Genomic DNA, 24,916 nt, shown 5'->3' on the forward strand with positions numbered 1-24,916 from the left:
ATAATTTTCAGTGTGGTATATCTTTTCTTTATAAATTTGTGGACTACCTCTTTTTAAAATGTTTACTGCTGGTTTTAGGGTTCAAAATATGGCTTATTAATTTATGAAAAGGCATTTAGAGTCAATATTGAATTATTTAAACTTTACTCTTCATACTTCGCCTTTTACATACTTCCTATTTCACACTTCATACTTGCTAATTTTTACTTCCGACCTCCCATTTCCAACTTCTCAAATGAAATAATGTTCCAAGAGTATAATTTCCTATATCCATCCTCATATTTACATGGAAATGTAATTCCTAGTGTTGTCATCATATCTTGTATTTCTATGTCCATTATGAATAACATTTTATATTTTATTAATTTTATTTTTTCCAGTTCTCTCCTAAGAATATTATGAAAAGAAAAAAATACACAGTCCTTTATATTTACCCATATATTTACTTTTCTGACATTCTTTTCTCCTTCTAGGAGATCCACATTTCTGTTTTGTGTTATCCTTCAGCTTTAAAAATATGACTTTAACATTTCTTGTCATGCAGATCTTTGGGCAACCAAATTTCTGTTTTCATTTTTCTGAAGAGGTTTTTATTTTACCCTTGTTTTCAAGAATATTTTCACTGTATAGAACCCTGGGTGGATAGAATCAGGTTTTTTCTTCCTTTCTTTTAGCTTTTAAAAATATCATTCCATTTTCTTTGGGCCCCTATTATTTCTGATGAGTAGTAGGTAGAAATTTATATTCTTTTCCTGTATGTAATATTTCTTTTTCGTCTGAATGTTTTTCGATTATCTTTTATTTTCTAATGAATTTATTTGTTTCTGCAACCGCATTTATTTCTATCACTTTTGGGTAATTATTCTACATTGTTATTTCAAAAATATTCTACCCCATTCTCATGCGTGCCTCTTCCAAGAGCTATTATTGAATGTATGTTAGACTTCATTTGTCCTACAATTGCTGGCTATTCTGTGCATGTTTCTCTCAATCATATCTCTCTGTGTTTTTCATACACTGTATTTTCTGTTGATCAGTAATCATGTTCACCGACTGACTCTGCCTTTATTCTCAATCTGATGTGAAGCACAGGATATTTTTTCACCTTATTTATTATAATTTTCAGTTTTAGGATTTTCACTTATTTTATAGATTCCATTTTTTTCTGATAAGATTGCAAATATACAAATATATGATCATCTTATTTTTTTTTCTTTTGTTTAATTCTTTGAAAATATTTATAAAACCTGCTTTACTTCTTCGAACTAAATGATACCTGCTTTAAATTTATGGTCTTATAAATATAGCATCTAAGATATCACTGGTTTGAGTCCTACTGACTGCTTGTTTTATTGACTAGTCACATAGTCTGGTTTATTCACATATCTACTTTTTAAATTATTATTTTATATTGAGAATAATGTATTTTTGGTGATATCTTATGGAAACTCTAGATTTGATTAGCTTCTTCTGAAGCATGTTTATTTTCTTCTGTTACGGAGTTCAATTCCTGGCTGTCACCTTGCCCCCTGTTGGCTTTTTAACACTTTCCTGAGAAGGATCTGTGGAAGATCTAAGGTGTTTCTCAAGCTCCTCTAACTTGGTAAGATTCAGTCTCTAGTCTTTGCCTCTCCTGTGGACCTCGTAAGGGCTTGGTTTTCATGATGTTATGGAAAGTATAATGTAGGACTTAGTTATGTCATCGTTCTTACTCATAAGTAGTGGTCTTTCTGATAGCTCAGCTGGGTGCACAAGATGTACAAGAGGTGGTAATAAGATTCTGCCATTTTAGCTGGCCTGGGAGACCAACATTTCCTAGCACTGTTTGACCCCAATACTGATACTATTCTCAACCCCATAGTCAATGCCGTATAGTAAATCATGTAAAACTTTCCATTGTATGTTAGACCTGGTCCTTAGCATAAGACTTACCAAAAAACATAATACATATTTGTGGGAATCAACTTTGCATAACTTCATTTTCTTCAGTGGTGACACCTACAGAATTCAGCTGCTTGAGCATCCACAAATCCTGACCTCTCTCTCTTTATCTCAGTTGAACCATCATGGTTCCTCTTGGAGACCAACTTGGTGAACCATCATTAGAATATTGTCTGCTGGTAGAGGGATGATTGTGGAGCTCATCTCATAAATTCCCATGCTTTCAGCCACTGTGTACTGCCAGCTGTCTAATTTATAGTAATTGTTACATATATTTTCTCTGATTTTTTATTTGTAGTGGAAGGTCTGACCCAGTATCATTTACTCTATTATATTTCAACTAAAGTTTTGAAAATATAACTATTCCATATTGGATAGAACAAAAATAGGGTGGGCAGAGTGATTTCAATAGGATAAATTATCATCTTTTATTATAATAAGTCAGTAGTTCCAATGTAATGTTGATAAATCAAGAATTAGAACTATGGAAGTAACTGTGATAAATACTGCATATTAATTTTTAGAATAGAATATTATTAAAGGATGTCAGACAGCCCCAATATTCCTCAGTGACCCAAGGACACTGCTAATTCACTGTCCTTAAAATATCCAAGGGCATCAAACTAATCCCCCATTGCTCCAGCCAAATATTTTCTGATGATGTTGTCTGCTTTTGCCAAAGATTAAAATTCTATGTGCTGCAAGTGAAATGAAATGTCTTCCTCAGAATGGCAAGCAACCTGTATCCAGAGCTAGCTAGCTTAAGCCCCTGAAACTACTTGACTCTGGGGTGATCTTGTATTTGGGACCTCTGGTGGCTGGCCATTGCATCTAAGAAATTAAGAGATTGGTGTGGTTTTGGTTTCCATCTTCTTTACTGTAATGAATTGGATTTGACACACAACAAATATGGTGTGATATTTCAGTATTCTCCTGAGGATACCATAAGCCATCATTTCTTTGGGGAGATTTTCTGCATCTGAAAAAGGAAGGAGAAAGAGCACACTGTCTGAGAGGATGACTTCTGATACCATTTGGAAGACAATATGTTGAATCATGCTTCAGAGTGTTGTGGTTTGGCAATGACTGTGTTACTACTACACAGTACAATTATCTTTACACAATCCATCAGACTTATACTTTAGGTTGTAAACATATTACAGAATAAATAAACACCTATACTTAACATTCTGCTCTTTTCTGTATATTGTGTTTTCTACATAGTTCTGAACTTTATGACTTTGCAAAATTGCTGACAATGCACATTATCATAAAGTTATAGCTCCCAAACTTAAGTGAAAAGGCTCATTTTTATAAGATGACTAAGCTGCTTAGTTTTATTTCACACCTCTCCATATTTTATGACACACAATAAAATATCTAAGGATAGCACAGTTATGAATCTTTTAGTGTCTTAGAATAAATGAATGTAATTGTCAAACAAGACAATAGAAAATACATGAAAGAATCTCCTAGAACTCATGGGGCATATTTCGAACTCTACAAATATTTCTGTTCTGGGAAATATTATACCATGGGATAATGAGCAAAATAATGTAGATTTTGTCATTTAATAATTGTCTCCATTAAAAAAAATAAACTGAACTTTGACCTGTGTAGTTATTTAGTAGAGGAATAACTCTGATTATTAATATGTGGAATATTAATAAAGGGTGCAAGTCATCCTCATGTATTCTTCTATGATACGGCACATTTTACTTTGATGTTTTCCTGAGTTCATCTACAAGAGAAGTACAATTAAAAATGAAGATGCAATGTGTATTCCCATTATAAATCATACTTTATTTTATGCATACTCTTAGATATTTAAAAGGTATCCATCATAAATTTTTATGTTGTACATGAAGAAAAGTGGGTAATATTCTAAGTAGGTAATAATTTTACAAATTGTATGGAAATGAAGGACACAAATGTGCTGGTGCTGCTTTATTTGAGAAATACACAGCAGTAAAATTCATCACTTAGGAAGTTTCTGATGCTTATAAATTCAGAAATCTTCTTTAATCAGAATGTTGTTTCCTGGTTTCTTTGTTTGTTTTGTTATGGATATAGAAAAGAAGTAAATAACCAAACCAGTATTCAAGGGGAATTAATACTTTCCTAGTGTGCTTTTTGAAGTCCATGGGGAATTACTTGGAGCTTCTGGGGCTGTAACATTCTCAGAACTTCTCACCCCTCCTCTTTTTCTTTTTCAAGATCTCTCTGTGCTTGGATGGAATTAATTGTGAGACAAATAATTTACCCAGGAATAATCGAGTTGTTGTGTCTGGAGTGTGAACATTGATGTGGGGAGATAAAATGCATGGTACAATCATGCAAACATTTGACACCTGGCTATTCCTTTCTTCACATGAATTTTTACTTGTAAGTTCAAAGCTTATATCAACTTCTTTGGCTGAAACTCGGATGGGCTTTCTGTACCTCTTGGACTTTATCAATGTTCTCTGAGCATAGCCTGTACTTCGTAGGGCCCAGAAAATAGTTTCAATATCACTAAAGAAAAAGCATGGACATTTATTATTTAAATGCTCAGTCTCAGTTTCATATTTTTAGTAAGGGGATAATACTGTCTATTTCCTAAGGTTATAGTAAAAATTAAAATTAAAGGAATGAATTTTAAATGTCTCCAACAATCCGTTAAAAGTAACAAGTTCTAAATAAGTGTTTGTTCTTTTCCCCACATGTTTATTGAAGTTGAAGACTATACATAATATAATCACATAAGATTCCAGAGTAAGATATCCTCATTCACTAAAAAACTATGAGATAGACACTAAGAAGTATGAGCTTAAATAGTCATGTAGCTTCAGCAATACACTGTAGTTATTTCTATCTTACTCGAGCAGGCTAGAGACTTGGAGAACTAATTATTAATCCATTCAATCACTATGGAGAATATACTATATAGCAGGCACTATGTGAAGTTCTGGGGATAAAGCGGTGAACATGAAAGACATGCTTCCTATTCACAGATAACATTAAACAAATAGATTAAACATATGATTTAAAATGTGCACTTACCATACAAAAATTATACCTCATAATTTACAATCTGATTTATGATTTTAAATTTGTATGTGATCACATAGAAAGACAGAATTGAAATAACTTAAGTTCTGCTTCTTTGTATTTATTAGCACTATGCTATCATTGTTTACTTCAAATTCACTGGTTAACTGCAGGAAAATGTCGCACCACAGGAGTTGGAGACAAAATTGAGCTTTAAGTGAACCAAAGCAAATTCAAATGTTGATGAGTTTACTCTTTAAGAAATGTGTGTACTCTTAAAAACTAGAATCTGTATGATTCAAGGACTAACTGTATGGCTGAGAATATTTCAAATTAACTTTCTTGAAGAGTATATGTAAGATACAATGTTTATTAAGGCATGTATGTGTGTTTTAAACAACACATTTATTTTATCACTGACTTCATTTACGATTCCCAGTATATGTTGATAATATAAAGTCAACCAATGTTCGGTTAGTTTTATTTTTGTTCATAAATTCTCTATAAAATGTGTGATAGACACTCTGTTGTCTGCCCCTGGGGAAGCTATGTCCCACCATCTCAGTCCTGGTATGCCACTGGAACACACCGACTTAAGGAACCACTCCTTGCTGTTGGGGAAGATGCAGAATTGGTTGGTAAATGCCTTAGTATGTTAGCTGGAGCCAGTGAGCCCCACACAACAGTAGGATTAAATTCCCCTACTAATTCTATTTCATTCTCATTAAATTGCAGCCCAGCAAAATTATTTCTTATTTAAAGCTTATCTATCACTAAATCATAATTTGATGATCTCCTAGTATATTGACAGTTAGGGAGTCATACCCAGTCATAGTCCTGTTGAAATACTTTCAACATAGTCATTTTTGTCTTTCAAATAATTGAATATGGTACCACAAGGAAAATATCCTTTCCCACTCCCTGATTGGGATGTGGGCTGAGCGAGAGAAAAATCAAGCCAAATATTCAAAGAATCTAGTCTTACAAAATGTAGCTTTTCTTAGAGGCTATGGCCACAACAAATATAAATTATAGAGCCCTAAAGCACTGTACATGGGGATGAAGCTTTCTCAAGATTGGAATTAAGGTTGGGTACAATGGTCAAAGGGGAAAAATAGAACTGAAGAGAGTGATGGAAGTATGCATAGGGTGGGACAGTACCTGGTGGGGAGTTTGAAATGTGCAATTTGAAATGTGCCAACGTTCCTCATCTCTTAAATATAAGAACACAAGACATATGGTGAAGGACCAACAGAATTATTACTAATCAATGAAATATTTGATAGATTTCTACTGTGCTCTATAGAGGGGCTAAGAAAGATATGAGTTCTGTTCCAGAAAAATGATGCTGTGACCCCACTGATTTTGCAGGTACTTTGGTCACTTTGGAAAGAACAGAAGCAGAGATTATGAATGTGGTTCTTCCTATCCTATCTGACTGCAGATGTCAGACAAAATTTCAACTTGGTGCATTCAGGGGAAAATATTTCACACTAAATTAGCCTATTTGAAATATTTTCAAATAAAAGAGGTACTAGAATTAGGATGCATCAGAGCTCTTTTTTTTCCCCCTCTTTTTAAAGACTCATCAGAACCTGCATAGCACTGGTCTAGGATTGGACCAAAACAGCTTGATGTAGTTAAAGTGGGGAAAAATATACATTCTCCATTTAGACATTCCTGGTTTGAACTTATTCTGATAAAGAAAAGATTTTCATCATCTGTAGTTTCAAAAAGAATTATTGTAAGCAAGAATCATCTATATTCTTAAGGTAAACCCTACATGGAGAATATTTATAGACTTAATATCATGAGGACTCTGTCTAAAAGAGTAAGAAAATGGAGGAAGGTGGTGGGGATCCACCTTACTTACCTCAGAACTCTGACCACAATGATCATACTCCACTCCCCCAGCTGTGCTCTACGCTGGACTGCAGAGTCTGGCTCTGCTCCCAACCTCGCCCCTCTCACTTTGTCAATGGAACAAATGGGAACAGGTTAGTGGAAACACCTGTGTCATAGCCCAGTGAATCTCACAACTTCACTATATCTGGGGTGAAGGTGTGGAAAAATGCATTGTAGAATGTTATATGAGTACATAAAAGAGGATGGTGTGATGGGGGCATGTGATTCTTGGCATCCTAAGATAAGGAACAAGCAACAGCTCCCCATAGAAACTACTAGGAAATTCACTGGTGGATTTTCTGACCTGAAATGTGGTGATAATCTTAGGAAGAGACAACCCCACTGCCACCACTACCACATGTAGCTAGGAGCTACCTGGAGAAGCACTCTCTAGTCCTCTCTACTCACTAAGCTGGGAGGGTAAGGTATTCTCACTTTGAATCTATTCCTCTAGGGAGAGTCTTTTAGAAGCCAGAATTTCCCCTACTTCCTTTCTGGGAACTTAATCCACTTTCCTCACTTCCTTCCAACCTCAGTGTCCTCACACCATATCGAGACAGGAAATAAATATCTTTATAGTCTTTGGTAAGGAGGAGAAAAGAGACGAGCACTGTTACTGAAGTGATATATAGAGTTCAGATGAGAGAGATGTTGAAAACTAACAAGAGAAATGCTGATTCACCATATAGAAATATTTATTGCTACTTTATTGAGGAAATATTTCCATCATTCCTATTATCTGTTCCACTGTAAGAGGACCAGGACCAGGTGGAAAAGGGAGAGCAGCAATGTAAAAATATCAGAAGAATTTAGACAGGAGAAAAAGATGGAGGGTTCCCTGATGCCTAGCTGTGCTAGGTATTAGAGTTGACGGCTTACTCAGAGAGATATTCAAAGAAAGATTTTGCAACATACTCAGGGCTCATGTTATGTATATATCATCATCTACTAATAATATTGCCTATATGGCTATAAACAGTAACTTTATTACATCTAAAATTTATAGGCACACCCCAGGTTATTAATAAATAAATAATCTTTCTAATATTCAAATTTCTAAAGAACGATTGTAAAGTCAAGAAAAAAATAGAGAAATTCTGCATATTAGGAAATGAAAATAAGAAGACAGAATTCTAGAAAGTTCAGGGACGTATACAGTAAGAAACTTCATTTATCTAGTGTCAATTTTAACAAGAGCCTTCTGGATATCCTTAAAAGCCTTGTCAATTTTGAAGGACTAAGTTAAATATAGTTATTTTCAAAATAATTTACAAACTTCTGTAAGTCAAAAGAATATATTAAATGCTATGAAATAGTCTAGGAACACTCAACATCAGGGCTAGAATATCTTAGCATGTTTTAATCATTATTCACAATATAAATAATATTCTGCAATTTCATTTATATGCTATATATCTGTTTATGTATTGTGGTCCTCTGGAAGGCCACAAACTATTGTAATATCTAATTGTTGGCCCCAACGAACCAATTTTTGTCTCCTTGAAGGTGATATAGCTTCTTTTAAGAATGTATGGTTTAAATAATTTCTTTGACAAAGTACATATTGCATTATTTCTATAATACTGCTAATATAAAAACAAAATCTACCTTTGCCAATTAATTTTTATGTGTATTATGTAAACCTCATTACTTTCACCAATTTAAAATGCCATCTTAGTTTACTATGGTCAAGCAGGAGGAAGTAGGAGGACAGGTTGTGACAGAGGTGACAATTCCAGATCATCCTTGAGTAGGACATAATTTTGTATATTTATTCCTAGAAACGATCATCAAAATGAGCCTATATATAATTGACAATGACCATAATAAAAGCAGTTAAAGGGCTTGAAGAAATATTGAGAGGAATAATTAATCCCTTAAAAAGCAGCTTTGTGTATTCATTATTATCCTCATTCACATCTGTTTCATTATATATGTCTTTTTATATGATGTTGAAGAAAAACAAATAATTTCTATTCATCTTGGAAAGTCCCACAGCATGTCAATAATTTCTTTCTGAGTTCTTAATGAGAGGCTTTAAATTTCAATAAAGAATGTTCTTCCATTTGGGAACTCATGAAGAGTTTGCAGAAATTTGTTCTTAGACAATATTGGATGGCATCATTTTGCCATAATTTTCACTAATTTCACTCAAATAATTCAATAAGAAAATACCTCTGTAAACAGTTTTCATGATCCTTACAGCATCGATTAATTAACACCAGTCTTTTAAAAAAGATATTGCCACAATAAAATGTTATTGAATTCACAATATTACTTTTAATAATTTTATTATATTAATGCTTCAGTCAGAGCAAATTGAACTAATGAGCCTATTAATGTCACTGTAAATTATATTGATATACATTTATCTTTTTAACATATCATCGAACTCTTTTTTAATTATAATATTGTGCCACAAAATCTGGTCTACATGGGCAGGGTGGAATAGAATATTTAGAGACTAATTTTAAACACTTTGGTAAAAATAATTCCTAAATCAATAAGATAATTCTATCAATAGTAATTTTTGTTGTACATTTCTAGATGATTGCCTTGGTTCTGTATTTCTTTTGTGTGTATAAAATATGCTCAAGTAACATAAGAGAATAACCATGATTTATTATCTGCTAGGTACTTTTTAAAATAATAAATATCCTATAATATATTCAAATCCTAAGCCTTTGGTAATATATTTAGTTATTAAATGTAAATGCATGGAAATTCAAGTAAATGGTCATTGGATATACTGCAGAGAATGTGGACTCTGCCATCAAGTTGCTAAATTTGAACCTGAGTTCTAACATCCCCTGTCTGAATGATCTTTGGCTGTAATAACTAGCCACTAATTATTTTCTTTATCTTGCTTTTCTTCTCTGTGAAAGAGAGATAGTAATAGCATCTAGATAGAACAACAATGAAAGAGACACAAAACAGACACAAAAGAGTTTTTATTGAATTATTTCATTTATATAAAATTTTAGAGCAGGCCAATCTAACCTGTGATAGAAATCAGAATAGATAACTCTAGTTGACAGGGCTTTACTGGGAAAAGACAGTAAGAAGTTATTGTGGTGAAGGAATGATCTATATTGTGATAGGAATATGAGTTAGATGGCTATATGCATTTGTCAGAAGTCATAAAAGTTTACCTTTAATATCTCCTAATTTCATTATATATAAATAATACATCTATATTTTAAAAAATAACAATAATGATGATGATGATTTAAAAATATATTAAATACAAATTCAGTCAAGTATAGAGTAGATGTATCATAATAATCAATGATCAACTGTCTTGGAGGTCATTGTTTGTGGCCCTCTTTTGCCTCTTATGATATTACTAGCTTTGAGCCAGTTCCTTTTTCCTTGACTCCACAAATATTTTTGCATGCCTTTATGTCCAGATACATCAAGGTTGAACAGGACATAACCTCTGCCTTCAAAGAATTGAAAGTGAAGCAAATATTGGCATTTCTTAGTTTACCTCATCTTGTAAAGGGAGAATTCAATGCTCACGAGAGCTCTTTAAGCTTAACCTAAGTAGGAAAATTAATTGTTCATTAAAGAAAAGTATAGTACTAGTCTGCCTTTAGGTACATCTGGATCTAGAGACTAAATATGTGATATTTTGGCTCATATTTTCCTCTACAACTCTGGTTTTCTTTGCACATTATTTCTTTCTGATTCCTTCATAAGGCCAGAAAAATGTATGGTAATGCACTTTCTGACACTCACATGTATTCAGCTTAAAGAAAGATCCTTTATTTTTATATATATATATATATATATATATATATATATATATATATATATGTGTGTGTGTGTGTGTGTGTGTGTGTGTGTGTGTGTGTGTGTATGTCAAATATCTGTCAAAAACTAGGCAGATCCTTGTTGCCTAGCCATATGGAGTGGGAGTTATCTTCACATAAATCCCATGAATAGATTTCTAACACCAGAAAAATGATGATGAGGACACTCATTACACCAAACCAACTGCCATATCCACCATTCCATAGTGAGGTAGTGTAGTATGGAAGGCAAAACCATGAAGACTGGAAGCTGGGTATAACAGCAAGTTTTGCAATTTATTTGCTGTGCAGTTTTATAAATTTACCTAAAATCTCAGTGCTTCAATTTTATTGTTTTCAAAATGTGGATTATAATACTATCTTATAGTTAGAAAAACAAGTTAATATAAAGAATATTTAAAATGGTGTCTGTCACTACCTAAATGTTTGATTAATGTAAAATCTGAATTCTACAATATTATGGTTAATTAGTATTTGTGTTATTTTTGTACTCATTTTTGTACTAATAGCCAGAAACTATAGAAATTTTTTTTTTTTGAAATCCACAAATTTCCCAGAAAACCATGTTTCTGAGGAGTAGTCATACTAAATAGACCTTTATTCAATATGCCCTTAAATGTGCCAGTTTTGGAAACATTATTAAGCTATATATAGACAAAACTGCGCTATAACAGCTATGAAACTACACATGTAAAATAGATAATTGCTCGTGTTGTTACAGGAGAAATTTGATTTCAATCAAAATTACAGTGTTCAAATATAGTGTCTCATAAATGTCAAGTTATATTTTAGCTAAAATTTGCTAAATGCGAGTTATTATCAGGGTTTTAAAAGACTGAGGTATCGAAGGAGTCTTTTTCATTTCACTGTGGAATATGATTATATTTCTAGAGCACTTTGGAAACCTAGAGACTTCAGGAAAGACCATTCTCTTTGGTCTCTTTATAGAGTTGTATATAAATAGTTGGTCACTGTGATATTTGTTTTATGTTTTAATAGCAATAGTGAGAGCTTGCATATCCCAACTGACTTCTTGGGTTGCATCTTGATAAACAGAGAGAATACTTTACCACCACACTTCATGCTACAGGTAATTTCCTTTGGAATCTAAGAGAGTCCAGTAATTTTACACTTTTCACTTGAGGGAGCCAGCTCTGGTGTTAAAACAAAACAAAAATAAAACACTGAGAAAAAAAATCAGTGCCTTATTTTTCAAAGTTACATCCATCCCAAGACATGTTCTGGTCAAACACAGAACAGTTGTAAAATCTAAATGAAGGGCGAGAGTCAAACATTTCCTAATTGCCTGTTTTAATACCTTCTGTTCATTTGCTGCATTTGGTAATATGCCACTAAATATGTAAAAATGAATTAGTTTCACTATATTACTCTAAAAAGATGCCATGTTTTAGTAAAGAATGTGAAAATTTCTTTACATTGGCTTCTATAAAGATATTAACAAAGTAAAAAACATATTTACCTGTGAGTGAATTTTAAATGCATTCTATTTCCCTTCATATCCTGCTTTATTTTGGTCTGTCAACATGTATTGAAAATAAGGAGGTGTACTTTGATGAACTGTAAAATATATGACATTACTTATGATAGAAAAAATAACTTCCACCGCTGTTGAACAATTACTCTTTCTTCCCCCACAGAAGCTCTTGCATTGCTCCATCTTGACTACAGTGAGAGAAGAGTTTTCTATAATCAGTAACTATCGTATGTCCAGTTAAAGATGGAAAGTAAGCCTAAACCAAGTGTTTTGTCTCCATGCAGAGAATGTAGTTGATGCTTGAATTCACTCATTTAATTCATGCATCTTTGTATATATAGCTAATGATTAAAAGAGTATTTATTCAGCCACAGAAAAATAGTGTTATGTTATTCTTTTCTCAAAATGAGAGATAAATTTTATTCCAAAAAGCACAGGAGACTTCATTCCTTTTTCTGGGACATGAAGTTAATTATAGAAAGGGGAAAGCTCGTAAAAATAATAATAAAAAAATAATAAAAATGCCAGCTGCTTATCAAATATTAAGTATAGTGCCAGACATGTTAGTGGAGGGCTTAAATCAACAGGCTTTGGAGTCAGACATAATTTAAATTTGAGCTAGCTTGTACAGTCACCTTAGGCAAATTTCTTACTTTTCTATAAGAACCATTTCCTCAAGGATAAAATAGAAATAATACTGTCATATACCTGTAGTGATTTCTTTAAGAATTTTATAACATACAAAACCTTAAGTGTCTAAAATGTACTCAGTAAAGTGCTTTCTATCATTACTTTATTATTATTTGGTTTAGCCATCACAGCAATTCTGAGACATATATGTTATCTTATACAAAATAAGAAAAGTGAAGTCTAGAAAATTAAAAGGATTTGGCCAAAGTTATGCAGCTAGTTAAAGTAATTTAAACCTGAATCTTTAAAGCTGATTGGTTTTTGGACTGTGCTCTTGCCTGCTTTCCACTTTCTGGTGTCTGTTAGGCAAAGGTCGTTTTGCCCCTGTCATTGTACTTAAATTTTGGAATGTGATCACATATAAAAAATAATGCAAGGATTCCAGTCCATATGAATTCTGGATTTGCTTAGCCCGATATCACAATTATATATGCCGATTTCTTGCAATAAATCCATACAAAATTGTATAGTTTAGTAATAAATATTCTCAATCTGCATCCCATGAATTCTTTTTCACTGATTGAATCCTTTGCAACACACCAACCCCTTTCTTAGTCAGTTGAGATTCCCTGGTTAGAGTAAGCAAATTATGAAGAAGTCTGATACCAATAGAGTCTAAATAGTTTTTTGTTGTTGTTGTTGTTGTGTGGATAAGTGTATGAGGTTCTCTGTTTGCATTCGTGCTTAAAATTATTGAAAGATCACATTCGTGACTCAATTCATATACAAGAAAACACTCTCAGTACTTCAACATAGGTATAAGCTATACACATTAGTGTTTTATTCCTGTTGGTTATTTTTATTTTAGTGTGTGATAAAAGGATCATATGCATGTCCTTCATTAGTAAGACTTTAAATAAGGGTTTTGATATTCTTCATATTATTATTCAGAAAGAGTTGATGGTTAGCACAGAATGAGACCTCTGGATCCCACTTCGGCACTTTGATGTTCACTTTCTATCAGTTGTTAAATATTTGAATATCATATTAATTTTCCTATCAGCACACTCTTTCATTAGCCAGTCTGCAAATATAGAGGTAATTTATATTTAAAATGCATCGTTGAAAGACTATTCTATTTACACTTCAGCTCACTCTTTCTTTTCTCTTCCTACTGGGAATGTATATGCTTTCTCTGGGGCACCTTTAATAAGTCAGAAGGAATTTGACCTGTCCATCAGAATCACTTAGATAAAACTTGGAAACTGATGAATAGGAATAGACTTTCTGAGGAATGAACAAGAAAACTACACAATTTATATATAAAGTGGACCCTTGAACTCTCAGAAAACTTAGGTCATCCCTTGGTACCCATGGAGGATAGGTTCCAGGAACCCTTGTGGATACCAAAATCCATGAATACTCAAGCATCCTTTATAAAATGGTGTAGATCAATGCATACAGTCATCCCTCCTCATCCATGGACTCTCATCTGGGGATCAAAAACAATACAGGTATTCTATGAAAAAAACTCCATGTATAAGGGGACGCATGCAGTTCAAACTCATGTTGTTAAAGGGTCAACTGTGTACACTTTTCTTATAGAAGCAGGCATAAGGTAGTAGTTGGTTTATGTAGCAATGGCCATTGGATATGCTTCTTACCTCAACCAGAGCAAGAGCAAAACCATCTCCAGCCTCCAAAGAATTTATAAGATGAGGAAGCAATATTGGTGTCAAAATAACTTGGAGTCAATGGGCCAAGTAGATAAAGCAGTCTCACTGTGATATCATATTCTGTTTATACAGAGAAAGTTAGTAGTCATATTCCCAAACCTCAACTCTTCAATGGAACTCTAAAATTTTAGATCAAGAATGTGGAAAATGTTTCCTTCCACCTACTAGTCCTTGTCTTTTGGGAATTAAATAGATAAGAGTAGGGGATATCTGTTATTTTATTTTAGTTATCCAAGTCCGGCTAAATACTTCAGGTTTGAAATTACATGAAAGCTAAGCTTCACAAAGCTGAGGGTGTTGAGCACTGTATCTGAGGGTGCTGAGCACCGTATCCATTTGATTGTCCTATTTCTTCACAGCTTTGTTCTCCAGGAACTTGTCTCTGAGGAAACACATGGAAGCCAGTAGGCCTGGAAGGATATATAAGTCGCTGCATAGGACTAAGTAAAGTTTCCAGAATGATCTCTAATGTGAGATGATATCCGTAGGAACTTGCCAATGGCTAATTCTATGGAACAGAGATGCCGGAAAACTAGAAAACTGAAGCTAGAACAAAAGATAGTGGTAGAAGTTTCATAAGGATGGGATATGTTGGATAATGTAGCCGAATAGTTCTTAGAAGTAACGAGGGAGGAGATTGGAAAGAGTGCTAACCAAGACAGGATTACCTGCTAAAGATCACAGCTGTTAATCCTTAGTCCAGATATCTGCCTTACAAAGTTCCTTAGCCTGAATGGTGACTGCTGTTCTATTGGCTCAGTGTGAATGTGCCCAAATGGAAGTTGGAATTGATTATTGTGACCTTTGCTGATGGCTTTAAAAGAGTAATCATTGTGAACAAAAATGCTGGCAGAAAAGTCCACTAAAGAAAGGCAATCAATATCCAGATTCTCTGCCTTGAGAAAACTAGAAAACTGTGAGTTTGGGAGGGTGAAGAGTTGATGAATAGTGAACTGTCCTCTTTCTGTTTTCGTAACTGCTTTGAACTTAGGAGTCAGATGGATGGTTTCCATTGATTGGATGAAGGGCAGCAGGATGAACACAATTTGGACATGGATTTCATTTCAGATGGTTCGTCAGATATTCTCTTGTGTTGCTAGAGATCACATATGGTAACAGAATGTTTTCTGCTGGGATGAAAGAAGATTAATAGTCAATGAGGTATAAAACCCTAATTGACAAATTATGAACACTGCTGACCCTAGCAAGTGGATGGAATTGTATAATATCATTCTCTTTCTATTCTTGATTAAATTAATTATATCTCCTGAGAAAAAGAGGACTATAGCTGATCATTTCTTCAGACTAAGACTTGACTGGAAAAAGACCAACATGATTTTCTAAAGATTAATGACCCTGACAGTTCTCTTGTGTTACTAGATAATGAATCAGCCTTTTCTAATACTAGGCAGGAGGAAAATCTGTGAAGGGTTTCAGCTTCCTTCTAAGTTTTCCAGTGATATCAGTGCAACTACTGAGCAGCTGGTACCCAAGCTCAGACTGTTATTTTATCATTTTTTAGGGATACTCAAATACTCTCTGCATAAAAAGTATAGAACATATTTTGGGAAAATTTCTGTCCTAAAAAACCGTGTTATTTCCAGCTGTGTCTGTCTGAAACATTCCTCTCCAAAGAATGCCAAGAGAGCAGGGGATCATTTTTTTTTTTTTCATTCTATGGGTAATTTTTCTTCTGATAACACTAGTTGCCAAATATGATCTTTGGCGAGTTTGTCTGAGCTCTTCCAGTATGATATACCACCTCATGCTTTGGGCATGTACTGTGACCTCGCTAGTGACTACACACACACACATGCACACACACACACACACACACACACAACTTTTTTTGGTTAGAGTAGTGAGTAAATTATGTTACATATAAAACACCTTCATGACTTTTAATTGGTAAACATTCACTTAAATGTGCCTTGCAAATTCTCACAATCATTGAATTTTAATGCTTTAAACTAACTCATATTTAAACAATATCAAGACAATTTCCTGACCATAGTAGTATATGTATATACCAATTCATGAAATTCATAGAACATTGTTTAATAAAAATCACTCAAGTTTCAAATATCAATTTTCCCATTCTATTAGCAACTTTGTTATAATTTCCAGAGCAGCTCCCCAAATCCTAGAATTTTGGTCTTGGCTAGCAGAGCCAGGCAGAGATACTAAATGGTCCTAAATATTGACCTTTTCATCACCCAAAGAGAAGTCTAAATTCTTATGTAAAATTGTGTTTTTGAAATTGTGTGGGAAAAATAACCAATTTGCTATTTCTAAGAGAGATACTTTAGATTTCTGAATTATTGAAATGCATAGGTTTAATCAATTGGTTAATATTACACCTAAGTTTCAAAATCTAAGATGTATGCCTAAAGAAAAAATATAATAAATTTGAGGGAGAAAATATCTTAATCACTGTACTGAATTATTTCTAAAGCAGCTTGCAGAAAATAAACAATACAATTACATTCTTTACCTCTATCTATAAAAGATTACTAAAAAGTATTTCATTCAAAATGTTTTACACAATTTTCCTTTTTCTACTCAATTTTATTTATACATCTTTTCTGAAACTTCTCATATATCTAAATCCCAATTCAATAATCTCTATCTCCTCTCAGGTGTGTTTCTTCCTCTTTTCTGCTTCCTTTCCCTTTCTTGAAACTTTCCTTAAGTTGAGCAACCTAGCTTCTTAATTAAGAATATATATATTTTTAAATTCAGAATACCAAACAGTGATGAAAACAAATAGACAGATATAGTGATTTTAGAAGTCAGACATAAGAGGTACAACTCTCAATGTTCACATAAATTTTTCTTCGATCTCCACATATATTTGTTACCTGATAAATCTCTAATATTAAGGATGGAAGTTGAGACAATAAAAGCCTAAGAAGGTAAGGATCAGGTGGAAAAACAGTACAACAATACCCTCTTCACGTCAGCATTTTCCTCTTTTCACTATGCATTACATGAACGTCCATGACTATTCTTAAAGAGACATTTATTCTCCTTTCATTAATGGAACTCAGATAGTTTTATTGTTTTTATTATCCACACTGCAGTTCCTCTTAAAGTTTTTCCTTGAAAAGTAAGAAACATCTTTTCTCCTTACATATGCTTCATAAAGTGAAAAATGCAAGATGTTATAGACAAATGTTCACATTTTAAAGACAATCTTTTGTTTATTAAAATAAAATGGGTTTAAGATGTTTGGTGAGAAAGCATTTCCACACTATTTGTTGAGATTGTAGGCATAGCTGCCTGGAAATGGGATTCTGTCCATTATCTGCTCTTATTTTGGGTTTAATGGCATATTTTGGTTCAAGAAAGGCACAAACATGATGTCCACTGGTATCCATTAAGGATACTAGGTTTTAAAATGTGTATTTAAATAACTATAATGCTAAGTGAATTGGTTGGGACCACTGGAATACACAGGGAAATTGGGGATTCATTCTTAACACCATATTGGGTCTGTTTGCATTTACCTTTTGGGTGATCTTACAATCATCTTTTTTTGAAACTCTCCAGGAAATTTAGAATTCAGTGTTAGTTGTTACTCACTCCATTCCTTAGAAATGAGACTTGCGCCCACATATATTTCATGTCTGCTAAAAAGAATTTTAAAAAGTTCTAAAGTGGTTACCAACACTAAAATTTTAGTACTTTATGAAATCTCAAAAAAGAATCTTTTCTTACTTTATGTCATAGTCATCATTATAATTGTCAATTTGCTTCATGATTACTTTAAATTTTCATATCATTTATATAATGTCTTTATTTATCTTACAAAAACAATTTGTGACAGGTAAAAGCAGAAGTGTTATTATGTGTTTTTCTTAACTCTTCCCTGTGTTTTCCTTGTCAACATTCATTGAAACCAGTCTTGGAAGATCATTTTCATCATGACGTGCTGTCATATTTATCCATGTCACACTCAGTGATATAACTAGTGCTATATCCACATATCATCTGAATATAAAGTTGCCACTAACATACGAGTCACTAAAGAGTTCAATGATGCTTTATGTCTAAAAATAACAGTATAAACATTCTAAAATTATTTAAATTTTGGACATAAGAGGTTTAAAGATTTTTAGTAAAGTATAAAAATTAAATTCTCAGATTGCAAAAATTAAAAACTTTCCTGCACTTATATATGAATCAAAGTCATTTAAGTTAAATATTGACATTCTACAAAGGCAATAATTTTTGGCAAATGACAAATTCTCCCTTGTCAGAAGCTAATCATTATTAAGAAAAGTATTTTAGCATAGTCACACAGAATGGAATCTCTGAGTATACAATTACAGTTTGCCTTTTGATTAGCTGTTTGGCTACAAATAAATTTCTTTTTATAGAGAAAAGGCCTAAATACTATTATTCTTAGAATTCTCATTATTTTAATTACAGAAACCATGATACTTTTCCCCAAAGGTTAATTTGCTTTAGAATTTTGTAGCTCAGTTCTTTATTATAGATTACTCCAATTTCCCTGGAGTAGAAGTGGTACTAATCAAAGAAGAGACAGAGAAATTTATAGTTATAATTAATTAAATACTTAAATCTACATATTGGAGCTCATCAAAAAATATATAATTTTAAAACTTTAAGTTATTTGAACTAGTTTCAATGAACACCTGATTTAATCTATGTGCACATTTTCTTAATAATAGTCTTTCCTGAAGTCAAGTAGTTATTCAAACTTACTCTTTTCAGACTTAGCCAGATCTCTAATTGACTTCATAATATCTAACTTACAGATGTTATCTTACAAGGGTTCATTTTAAGTTCCCAACTTTAGCTCATTCCCACCTCACCCCCTGCCAAATAATATGTTGCTTCATAGCTAACAGAAAAACCTGAGTTTTTAACGTATACTGATCTCACCTCACTATAGCAATAAACACACACACCATTTATAAAATTAACTTAAAATCATTCTTGTCTCTGGTTATTATCCCTTTCCACATCTGAGGCATTAATCATATGAATATGCTCTTCATTTCTAATGTGTTCAAGCTCTTGTAAAGTGTTCCTTTATAGCTTTACATATTCTCAAGATTTTAATATTTTGTAAATGAGTAATTTGAAGTATGTTTTGGGGACTAGTTGATCTCTCATTCAAACTATTTGAAATGCGGTTTACTTGGAACCTACATATGCTCCTCATTTTCTTCCTCTTCCATTTGACTTTCACTCTTGTACTACTGTATGTAGCAAAGTCTTTATTTAAAGGCATCAATAGGTTCTTGGAAACCTTGACTTTAGGCTAAAGGACATACAATGAAACCAATTTAAGCTAAAGGACAATGAAACCAGCTCCTCCGGCATATTTCTGGTCATAAAAACATCACTGAACTTCTAAATAAAGACCCAAAACACTTTTAATATTAAACATTGAAATAAATGTGAGCTATATATACACATTTAAGAAAGATTAATAAAAACAAGTGCGATAACGATTTTTTAACCCGCTATTTCAGTGCAAGATCTCAGGTGGCTGGAGCTTATCTTGGAGCTCAGGGTATGGGTGAAGTTAGTTGAAGATGTATTCTGCCACATTGAGACTATAAATTATGGGGAAAAAAAGTGTCTTAGGATCTAGGTAACAGTGGCTGTTATTATAAGTAATTCTCAAAGTGACAGCCCAACTATAGTTTGGAGAGCACGGTTTTAGCATGAGAACGGAATTGAAAGTCTCTGATGATAAACGAATTCAGTAAATGAGAATGTTTGACTGAGGGAGCAGAAAATAAAATAAGCAAAAAACATTAACATTTTTCCCCATTACTACTATCAGTACTATCTTCAAAATAACCTATGAGTGGCACATGAGACAAGTTAAATATGACCATAATAGTGTGATTTTTCTGTTATTTATTTTAAGATATAGAGTCAACTTATGGAGAAAGCACAGAAAAATACTACCATGGGACATAAAAGAAAGCGTAGCTGACTAAATGTGAGATGTAAAAGTGGGACTGTAGAATGTAGGAAATTGTATGTCAATAACGGCCTTGTCTTATAATGTGGAAAGGCAAGGGATGCTGCTAAATATTGACCTAACACAAACAGAGATTTAATATGTATTTTAAAATTAGAAATGTAACCCAAAGAATAATTAAAATAATATATAATAAAATTTCTCAAAAATTAAAATTATTAAAAATTAAAGTGAGGAATACATATAGGATATTTAAATTTTATAGACCATATTATTGTGTATCGATCTGAAAAAAATGTGAACTTTTTAAAAGGAGATAAATATACTAGGACAGTATACTACCTATATTTAATTTAAAAATAACAATGAAATGTTTTTTACAGTAGAATATTTTTATGCTCTGTTTTCTTTTTTATTAATACTTCTATGAAGTTCTTGCAGCCATTGGAACATCTTACTTTTATGTACATAAAACAATACAGTCCAATGTAAAATTTACTCTAACTTGCAGCTCTGTTCTTCTGAAGCCTATGTTATATCAATTCTTGGTGTCAGTTCAACGAGGTAGCACAAAATAAATATCCTCACAACAAAAACAAGCATAAAATAATTAGGATTTTACTTAGCAACCACAGCAAGTTTTTACACATTTAGGGATTACATCCCAGTTCTCCAAAATTGTCCACCCATTTATACTGTCACTAGTTCTGGTAAACTAGACATTTGTCAATCCGGGACTTTGTACTCATAAATGCATTATATAGGCTATCCATGTCTAAAATGTCCATGATTTTTAATCATTCTGAAGCACATGGATGTCATCATAAATTAAACATCCATTTATAAAAAATGGTTTTAATGCACAGAGGTATTGGATTTGTGAAACTAAAGTTAAATTTCAAATGAGTTAATTTTGTAAAGACATAACAAAGTCCTTTTTAACTTGGCTGCCCTTTTCTGGTGATTTATTTTTCCCGAGTTCAGAAGCTATCTTATTTCCAAACACTTGGTTAATTTTTCACTATGAAATGTCTGTCACAACTTACATATAACAGTGAACATCTCATTCAGTCCTTGCAACTTATTTTAGGCCCTACGTGTCCTCTACAAAGATCATCACACAGCTTTGGTGAAATAACGTATAGATTTGTTTTACTGTAGTATTTCCCTCCATTCTCATCCTCAATGTGTCTCTAAATTTGAGAAGGACATCCTGTATTCTCACACTTTGAAAATATGATTTGATGGTAGGCCAACCTTTAAAAATCTTTAGGGCCAGCAAAAATGATAACCATCTTGTATGCACATATTTAAGAAGGTTGTCTCTTTCCTTTTCTATAAAGGTGAAATCTCATTAAGTGCATTTATAGGATTTAAGAAACTAAAGAGTGAGAAAGTGAAGAAAGCTTTTATTATGAAAACCTCAACATCAACAAGTCAGAAAACCCCACTCCTTTCTGACAGTATTGTATACAAAGCATGCAGAATGGTTTAGCAAGTAGGATCTTTTTGTTTTACAGTTAAGCCTTGAGCAGTGCAGGAGTTAGGGGTGCTGACTCCTCATGCACTTGAAAATCTGCATATAACTCTTGACTTGCCCCAAACTTAACTAATTCTAGTCTACTGTTGACCAGAAGCCTTACTGATAACATAAATAGTCCATTAACATATATTATGTATGCTATATGTATTATATACTGTATTTTTACCATGTAGTAAGCTAAAGAAAAGAAAAGGTTAAAAAAATCCTAAGAAAGAGAAAATATATTTACAGTATTTATTGAAACATATTTGTATATGTTTCAATAAAGCCCATGTTGTTCAGGGGTCACTGTATTTGATAAGAAGTTTATAGACTAAACGGAATTTGCCAAAATTTGCATGTGCATTGTGTGTCAAACATGCAGACAGATAGGCAAAGTCTACTTATATTTGGACAAGATAACAATCTTGTTTCTTTTTTTTTTTGCAATTTTATTACAATCTTTATAGAAATCAAGAAGATTATTTGAAATTCCATTTCAAATCAAAGTATGTAAAAGCAAAATGAAGAATTATTCTTTTCCTTTTTTTGTGGGGGGGGCTATGATTCAATACCCATGATAAACTTTAGGAAGCATGATCATAGGTAAAATACTCAGAATTAGGATTAACATTACATTGTAAAGGTCCAAAACATCCGTCATTGTTTGTCATGTTTTCTGACAGGACATTTTGTTGCAACCTCTGATTCAGAAAATGTAACTCTACCTAGTTTCTTAGGAAAGCAAGAAACAATATGATAAGTATTAAACTGGTTCCTGTGATATGCCCAAGCTAATTCTAATTCAGCAACCACTATTTTCTATAGACCATTGATATCTTTGGGGGAGAAGAAAAATCTTTTGATTGTCTTAGAAGTGCTAATGTGTCTCATCCTGGATTTGTGAGTTTCTGTTCTAATATATTTCTTATGCTCTGCTCCACCAGGTACAGTAACAAGTTCTGTTCTGCAGATTGTCCAATATGCTTTGTTTTGGTTATTTACCTCCCAAATTCAGTTGTATGTGTCCTTCCATCTGTCATTAATATAACACAGTTGTTTAGTCCTTTTTTTGGGTGATGTCTGAGTCATCTGGTGTTGGTAATTATTTGTTTTCATTATCTTAACTCTTAGAAAAAATGGCCACCATATATGCAATTTTAAAAATTAAGCTGCTATTACCATAATACAAATCATTCCAGTTAATTTATAAGCAAAATCAAAGAGGAAATATTAACACTCGCAATTACAACACACACTTTAAATCCTTTGGTCTTGTACTTTGGATTGAGCAACAATTCTCATGATCCATTTTGGAGAACCACAGATAATCATTTTCAAGATTAGAGGTCAGGGGAAAAAGCAGTAGCAGAGAATACAGAAAGCTGATCATCTGTGTCATATTCATTTAACGCTAAAAATTTTTTTTGCTTTCAGTCCCTATTTTGGGATGGTTACATGGGTTCTATACTTTGCCACCAAACTTCCAAACTTGTCAAAAAACAAGACTTTTCAAATCCTGGAAAGTGGTTATTCCAAGATACAGAAACTTTAATGCTAAAAGAGAGGCAGAGAAATTAGACAGATTGTTTACCCTATTACATTAATCTGTAGCAACTCTTTTTTGACTATATAATAGTACATGGAACGAAGACCTTGACTAGAAGACTAAGAGATGCTCTGAAAAGGAGAAGACGTAGAGGCAATATAAGCAAATTTTTTTGGCAATGGCATTAGCATCAGACAAATTTTCTGGGAAATGGAAGAGCAGTTGGTTAAAATAACAAACACACAATAGTTGATTAGCATCCAAATATGTAAGATAATCTCTAAGGGTCCTTATGAGTAAAGTCAGAAGAGTGCAATTATCAACTATATATCTAGATATCTAGATATATACCTGCATGTATACACATATATGTTCACATACAATGTACTTACACTTGCAATAATTAAAGAAAATTGTTATAAATATGTATATGTATATATAATTTTCTTACTCTTACAATATGCCTACTATTTAAGCCACAGGATATTGTATTTGACAAATAAAAATGTACATTTCATACTTACAATTTGTGCTTGAGATGCAGCAATATTAGAATAAAGGGATAACAGGAAGAGAGAGGAAAGATAAGAGGAGAAAATTATTCTGAAAATCAATTTTGATTAGATAAAAAATGTAGATAGAAAACAATGAAGATCTAAGGATACTTGAATTGTGCAAGATAAAATAATAGAAAGCCTATATATCTATAGAAAATGGACCAGAATTACTCTGATAATTTAGTGACTTTTATTACTGTTTTTGTTAGTTTCAATTTAGTTTGCATTTTACTAAATGTGGCTTTGTTGTGCAGTTTCCTTAAATATTCTTAGTATAAGCAGACATTTTGCAAATTAAAAAATATGTAGTCATATAATTATATTAATTTATATTCAAATACTTTACACATATCTATTATATTATCAAAATTTGTTTTAAAATCTTAGAAAGGTAGTTGTGATTACCTTTTTCTTCACACTTAATGTCACTTTTATCTGAAGAAATAAGTGCTAGCATTTTCTATTTAGTACCTCAGAAGATGTTATTTTCACATTATTTTGTCTGTTCAGTGTAACACATTATATTTTATTGGTTTTATTCATTCTATGGAAATTGCAAATATCATTAATACTAATTTCAAAGGAGAAAATACTACTGACCATTTATTTGAGAATTTCTAGTATGTTAATATATATACTTTACGGTTTGAGCTGCATGGAATCTATTTAAAGTGTTACTGCCATGCAAGTAGTCACTATTACACATTAGATATTTGTATTGTTCTACTCTGTACTAAAGTCAGTTTTTAAAAGTTAAATGGTATCTAC

General features: G+C 32.6%; 1 pseudogene; it reads left to right on the forward strand.

Moving 5' to 3' along the window:
- Positions 1-6,810: 6,810 nt before the first annotated feature.
- LOC120613202 (nascent polypeptide-associated complex subunit alpha-like) overlaps positions 6,811-24,916 on the forward strand; it is a 116,159-nt pseudogene continuing 98,053 nt past the window's right edge.

Source organism: Pteropus medius, unplaced genomic scaffold (genome assembly GCF_902729225.1).
Source record: "Pteropus medius unplaced genomic scaffold, Ma_sr-lr_union100, whole genome shotgun sequence".
In the NCBI taxonomy this organism is placed as follows: Eukaryota; Metazoa; Chordata; class Mammalia; order Chiroptera; family Pteropodidae; genus Pteropus; species Pteropus medius.